Here is a 6,433-nt window from a genome sequence, read left to right as displayed (position 1 = left end):
TGATGGCCAAACAAACATACTGCACCCCCTCAGCCAGCTAATTCGTTAATTAATCCATGACAGTTCTCTATAAATAGAGAAATGAGCCCGGTCTGGATAGTTATACCTCTGGCAGCACCACTAGGTGGCCTCTAGCACCTAATACCCACACCACCCATCACAACAACTTTATTTTCCTTTTCATCAATCAATAAAGTATTTGTTCCAGTACCTGCTATGCTAGGCACTGGGCATACAAACACCCAGTGATCCCTATTGAAAGGAGATGACATTTAAATGAGACCATAAAAAAACAGAGACAGAGGTACCACTTACTGCCTTTCCTCTGCTTTATTAGCATGATGGATAGCTGACGTAGGTCTCTACTAGACTTAGGCTAGAGCAATGCTTACTCTGAAGACCCCTCTCTCCCACCTCCCAGCTTTCTGCTGACCTAGAGTCTTACTTATCATAGGTCTGAAATTGGTGAAGTCTCATGGAAGAAATTACCCTTGGAAGGATGGTATTTCAATTCTTTCAAGGGTGGCAGTGTCTTTGGGGGTATAAAAAGAATAAATAACTCAGAATAATCCTTCTGAAAACCATTCTATACATACACATCCTAAATGTGATAAGTAAGAAAGAATTCCCTTGCTTTTTTTTGATGCTGACCCCTTCCACCTCTTTGTAACCTTCTTCCCTAACTCCTTCTGGAGAAAAAGAGCTTTTCCTTTTAGTATAAATGGAAAAAAACCTCCAATATTTTTGCCTAAAATCTCTTTAAGCCAGTAGCTCCATCCTGCTACAGAGCTTAAGCAGTTCACTCAGTAACAGGGCAGCCTAGTGGGGAAAGTGCATAAGTCTAACTTTTTTTCCCTTCTATTCTTTCAAAATAAATATGGAATTTTAAAACTTTTTTTGGGGCCTGGTTTTCTTTCAAATCCTTCAAACCAGCAGTTGTTCCTGGGCTCCTTGATCGTTGTGGGATTGCGTCACTGACCAAGGATTTTGAACAGTCCTGGAAAGAGTCAGGCTGCCTGGTTTCCAAAAAAGGAATTCTCACTGTAGGCCTGGTTCCTGTTGACTCAGCCTGTGCTGTCACTCTGTAGACAGTGCTGCCCTGCTCTGGCCCAACCCTCTTGCCTTGAATAACTTGGATTACAAAAGAAACAAGTGTTCATTTGCCTATTCCTTTCAGGGCTCTTCTGATCTTTCTGTGATTTCATTCCTCTCCCCCCCCCCCCCCCCCCCCCCCTTCACTCTTCAGAAAAGCCCTGGTGTGGTGGATGAGGTGGGTGAGTAGGCACAGGGGGATGGGGGGGAGAGAAGTATCTGATCTAAAATAAGGCTTCCATCTTTTCAATCCTAAGAGCAGGAGGTGGGTAAAGTGGAAGTTGTCCCCTTTGTGGGGATCGAACCACAAAAGAGAGATAAAGGAAAGCAGGCTCTTGTGACTTGGAGGAAGGGTGATTTTTGCCTACAGTTTCATAGTCCTCTTTTTCTAAGAATATTATCATGCTCCCCATCATATAGTGCTTTACAAAGTGTTTCTCCCCTTGTCCCATAGCAACCCTTGGAGGTAGGTAGTGTTATGGATAATTATCCTCAAGTTACAAATTAAGAAACAGATTTAGAAGAAGAAAGGAACATGCCCAAAGGCACATGACTAATTCAGTGGCCACGCTAGGATCTAGACACAGGCTTCCTGGCTCCGAGTTCAGTGTTCTTCCTGTGATATTGTACAACCCCTGATGTGCTACTTTCTTAATTTAAATTCCATAATCCTCATTATCTAGGGCTAGATAAGACTATATGATGACATTGTGGAGAGACTTGTTCTGCCTCAGAGGCTTACTAATTGTGTGACCCCAGTGTGTCTCTTAACTTTTCTCAGACTCCATTTCTTCATCTGTAAAATGGGATAATAATAGCACCTATTTCACTGGGTTGTCAGGATCAGATGAGATAATATAAAATTTACATACATATTAGTCATTATTATAAAGAAATAGTCATTATAAGTGACTAAATTAGCTAACTAACCCAAGACCATTAGTGTCACTGAGGTAGCCCCTGCATAGCAGAGAGGCCAATGAAAAGATGGTATTTTCCCTTTCTTTCATTTTTTTGATTAGCAAAAGACTCAGAGGAACCTTTCTGAGGGGGTAAAGTGTGCCTGGGATTTAGAACAAAATGCTTTCAGAAAGGGGGTCAAGCAGGGATCCTTTGTCCATATTGTTGTTGTTCAGGCATTTTTCAGTTGCGTCTGACTCTGTGATCCCATTTAGGTTTTTCTTGGCAAAAATAATAGAGTGGTTTGCCATTTCCTTCTCTAGCTCATTTTTTACAGATGAGAAAACTGAGGCAAACAGAGGTAAAGTGACTTGCCCAAGATCACACAGCTAGTAAGCTTCTGAGGCCAGAGTTGGGCTCAGGGCTTCCTGACTCCAGGCCCAGCACTCCATCGGTCCCATTTTCCTATATTAAAGGAGGTTTTTTAATAGAAAAGCCAATTGCTCTAGGTCTTAGTTTCCTTATCTATAAAACTGGGGATGATATTTTACAACCTACCTCCAAAGGGTTGCTAGAAGACACTTTGTTAACCTTTAGAGTGCTCTCAAAATACAAGCTGTTATTTTTCTGTTGTGTTCAAAAGTCACATTTCACAATTTAGGATACCAGTTCTGACTCCTGTAGCTCTGGTGCAACAGCCAATTGGTCATGACTCAGGCTTTTTGGAAGGTGTCCCCAATTCTGGCTATGTAGTCAAATGAAAAAAAGACTTCTTGGGGCAGCTAGGTGGTGCAGTGAATAGAGCACTGGGCCTGGAGTCAGGAGGACCTGAATTCAAATCCAGCCTTGGACCCTTAACACAAAAACTAGCCTTGTGACCCTGGGCAAGTCACTTAACCCCAATTGCCCTACCTTCCCCCTCCAAAAAAAAAAAGCAAAAAAAGAAAAAGGCAAAAAAGACTTCTCCTAACCAGATCCAGTTATCAGATGTCTCTGTACATGGACCATGATTTCTCCAAGACATTTCCATTACCCATCTTCACAACTCTCCTGGAAGCGGGCTCTTAAGCTTCATCATATGCAGAATTGGGGGCAGTTAGGTGGTGAAGTAGATAGAGTGCTGGGCCTAAAGTCAGGAAGATATCTTCCTGAGTTCAAATCTAGCTCTGTGACCTTGGCAAGTCACTTGATCCTGTTTGCCTCAGTTTCCTCATCTGTAAAATGTGCTGGAGAAGGAAATGGCAAGCCATTCCAGTGTCTTTGCCAAGAAAACCCCCAATGGGGTCACGAAAAGTTGAGTGTGACTAAACTTGTGGGAAATTGCCTCACCTGATCATGCTGACGAACTCTGCCCGTATGCTAGGCCCCATGACCTATAATACTCATGTTTTGAGGTTTGGTGTTGTAGCAGCAAGCACCCCAAGAGTCCTCAGGGTTTGCTGCCACCACAGGTTCTTGGATCTGCTTTGATAAAGGAAAGCAACTCAAAATGGGTTAACAAGCTTACTTTAATCAGTCAGACATATATCGTTTACCTTGTTCAGGGGAAAAGGTCAGCACCCCGAACTTCAAAGTACATAGACAGAATTATCAAGACAGAAACAGATCTAGTAGACAGATTTCAAACTGTCCAACCATTACATCCATACCCAGTCAACATCTGGGTTTCAACATCTGGGGTTTTTCAAAGCCGGGGGGCTCAGGACAACGGCTTCCCAGAATCCATATCAAATCACAGAACACTTCTCAAAGTGAGCCCCAAAACAAAGCTACACATCAGGGCTTATATAGCCTTCTCCTGTCTCAGAGAATGTAACAACCTTATTGACCCACTGGCCAATCAAGAAGTATCTACTTAAAAACAAGCCTCCCACCCCAGGCTCCAGGTGCACTTTAGCCTAGGGGCAGGGAAGATCTTTAAATTTGCATTTCCATTACAGGTGTTGCTTTTTAAAAAGGATATATTACATGCATCTTTCAATCTCCTGCTGTAGACTTCTCCCACATGAAACTGGGTGGGATTTTCTGTGATAACATGATGTTGGGGATGAGGGCTTCACACGGAGCTTGGACATTTCACATGGACATTTACAATAAAGGCTATTTGAACGAAACATTTTTCATACTTATTATCACACTTATTGTTGATCAGTAGCTTTGGGTGAAGTCAAACTTGTCCTGTTCCCTTGAAAATAAAAATGAAAGCTGCTCACTCTTTCCCAATCGCATGACTTCTCTACCATTTTTTTTAACTGGCAAAGAGTCCTAGTATAAAATACCACGGTGCTACTTTCCCTCTTTAGCAGTGGAATTCATCTATCATCGTGAGGGACCGTTTAACAGTTTTTTAATGGTCTGGGCTCACTGTACTGGAGAAATCGATGTTCCTTTAGCAAGTCTGAGTGCATTTATACTCTTCTAGATCTGTGTTCTGGGAGTGGAATGAACCAGATAACTTACTCATCTGCTCCCACCTGTCTCAGTTGCTGGAACTAAGACCGATTGTTGACATGCCTTTTGTTAACTAACCTCCCTCCCATCTCTCTAACCTGCCTGTATAGAGAGAAAAGCTTTGAATAGCTAGCTCTTCTCCAGCCTTGCTGACTCTTTAGGTTTTTGTCACAAATATATTAGCTACTTCAAAATCATCTTTAATGGGACCAGCCTTAGCTATTATGGGTTCCATGACAAAGCCAAAGTTTTCTCCTCCTTCCTCTATTCACCAGAAGACCAATGTCCTTCTAGCAGAAAGTGAGCTCCTGGAAGAGGGACTGGACATCATGTAACTGACCCAGGTGACCCTGGGAGGAGGCAAAGATGAGTGAGGAAAAGAACCTAGAGTACCATAAGATGCAATAATATTGAACAGCCCCCAGGGGAAGGGAAAAGACCCTGGGGGGTGTCTTTCAGGTCCTGTGCAGAAGAGGGGGAAGTTGGGACAAGAGAAGAAAGAAGTATCCTCCTGCCCCCAAGCCATCATTCTGGGGAAATCCCTAGTTAGCCTACCCTAGTTAATGACATGGGAGCCAAGAATTTATGGGACAAGTCTTTAAGGTAGCAAGGTTGGTGTTTATTTTTTATTGAACATATTTCCAAATTTCTTTAGTGAACATGACAAAACTTAAAATGTCCTTATGAGTCACGGGGGAGGTAAGAAGACAGGGAAAAGATGTGTTTCATCAGATTCTCCAGGACCTCCTTGAGTATTGTCAGCGGTAGCAAATCTTTGTCCTTATGATGAGGGTGGATTTGATTTATGGTCATAGGTAAAAATCACTTGGAGGCCTATAGGATAGTAGAAATGTGGGAAGAAAGAAAGAAAGAGAAAGAAAGGAAGAAAGAAAGAAAGAAAGAAAGAAAGAAAGAAAGAAAGAAAGAAAGAAAGAAAGAAAGAAAGAAAGAAAGAAAGAAAGAAAGAAAGAAAGAAAGAAAGAAAGAAAGAAAGAGAGAAGTAGAGAGATAGATAAGATAGATGGGGCGGCCAGGTGGCTCAGCGAGTAAGAGCACCAGCTCCAGTGTTGGAATGACCTGGGGATCAAATCCAGGCACAGACACTCAGCACCACACCCAGAAATAACTGGCCGTGTAACCTTGAGCAAGTTACTTAACCCCGATTGCTTAAAAAAAAAAAATAGAGAGAGAGAGGGAGGGAGAGAGAGAAAGAGAAGAAAAAGAAAGCTATTACTATAAATACTCATCAGAAAATTAAAATTCACCAAAAGACACTCACTCAGTAAACTGAAAAACTCTTCTACAATCAAAATACTAGGAAATAAGAGCATTAAGGGAGCAAAAAAACACCAGAAGATAAACATGCTGAAACAGTATCAGATGTAGCAACAGATGCAATGCCAGGAAGTATGAGAGATACAATCCAATGGATAGAAGATACATATTTCAGAAAGTCAAGTGGAGGAGAGAGGAAGAAGGAGGAGTCACAATGGGAATTAAAAGAATTAAATGCAATTTTAAAAAATCTCTAGAGGAATTAAGTTGATAACTGAATGAAGCTAAAATATTTAAGAGTGAATGATGACAAAATGCGAAGTGGGAAAAAGAGTGATTTTGAGATCAGTGGCTGCAACTAAAAGCAGAATTAATACAATAGAAATCAGGATGGCAGATAATGCGACTGAAATGGAAAAATAAGCTCAGAAAATAACTGGAAAAACATTTAGAAGCAGTACAGTGAAGATGACAGATTTGGAAGGAAGATCAAAGGGATGGAATCAAGTGGGGACTTTGAGAGACAGTATGGTAGGAAAGACTGCATTGGAATGGGAGTCTGGAGGCCTGTCCTCTGTCCTGATCTGCCTGCCTCTCAGCCATGCAACCTTGGAGTCACTCCTCAACCTCTGGGCTTCAGTTTCTTTACTTCTTTTTTTTTTTTTTTTTTTTTGGAGGGGTAAAGGTAGGGCAGTTGGGGCTAAGTGACTTGCCC

The sequence above is a fragment of the Petaurus breviceps genome, unplaced genomic scaffold (genome assembly GCF_028583685.1).
Source record: "Petaurus breviceps papuanus isolate PSGF00001 unplaced genomic scaffold, PetGlider_PUasm1.0 38, whole genome shotgun sequence".
NCBI lineage: Eukaryota > Metazoa > Chordata > Mammalia > Diprotodontia > Petauridae > Petaurus > Petaurus breviceps.
This window is presented reverse-complemented; position numbering follows the sequence as displayed.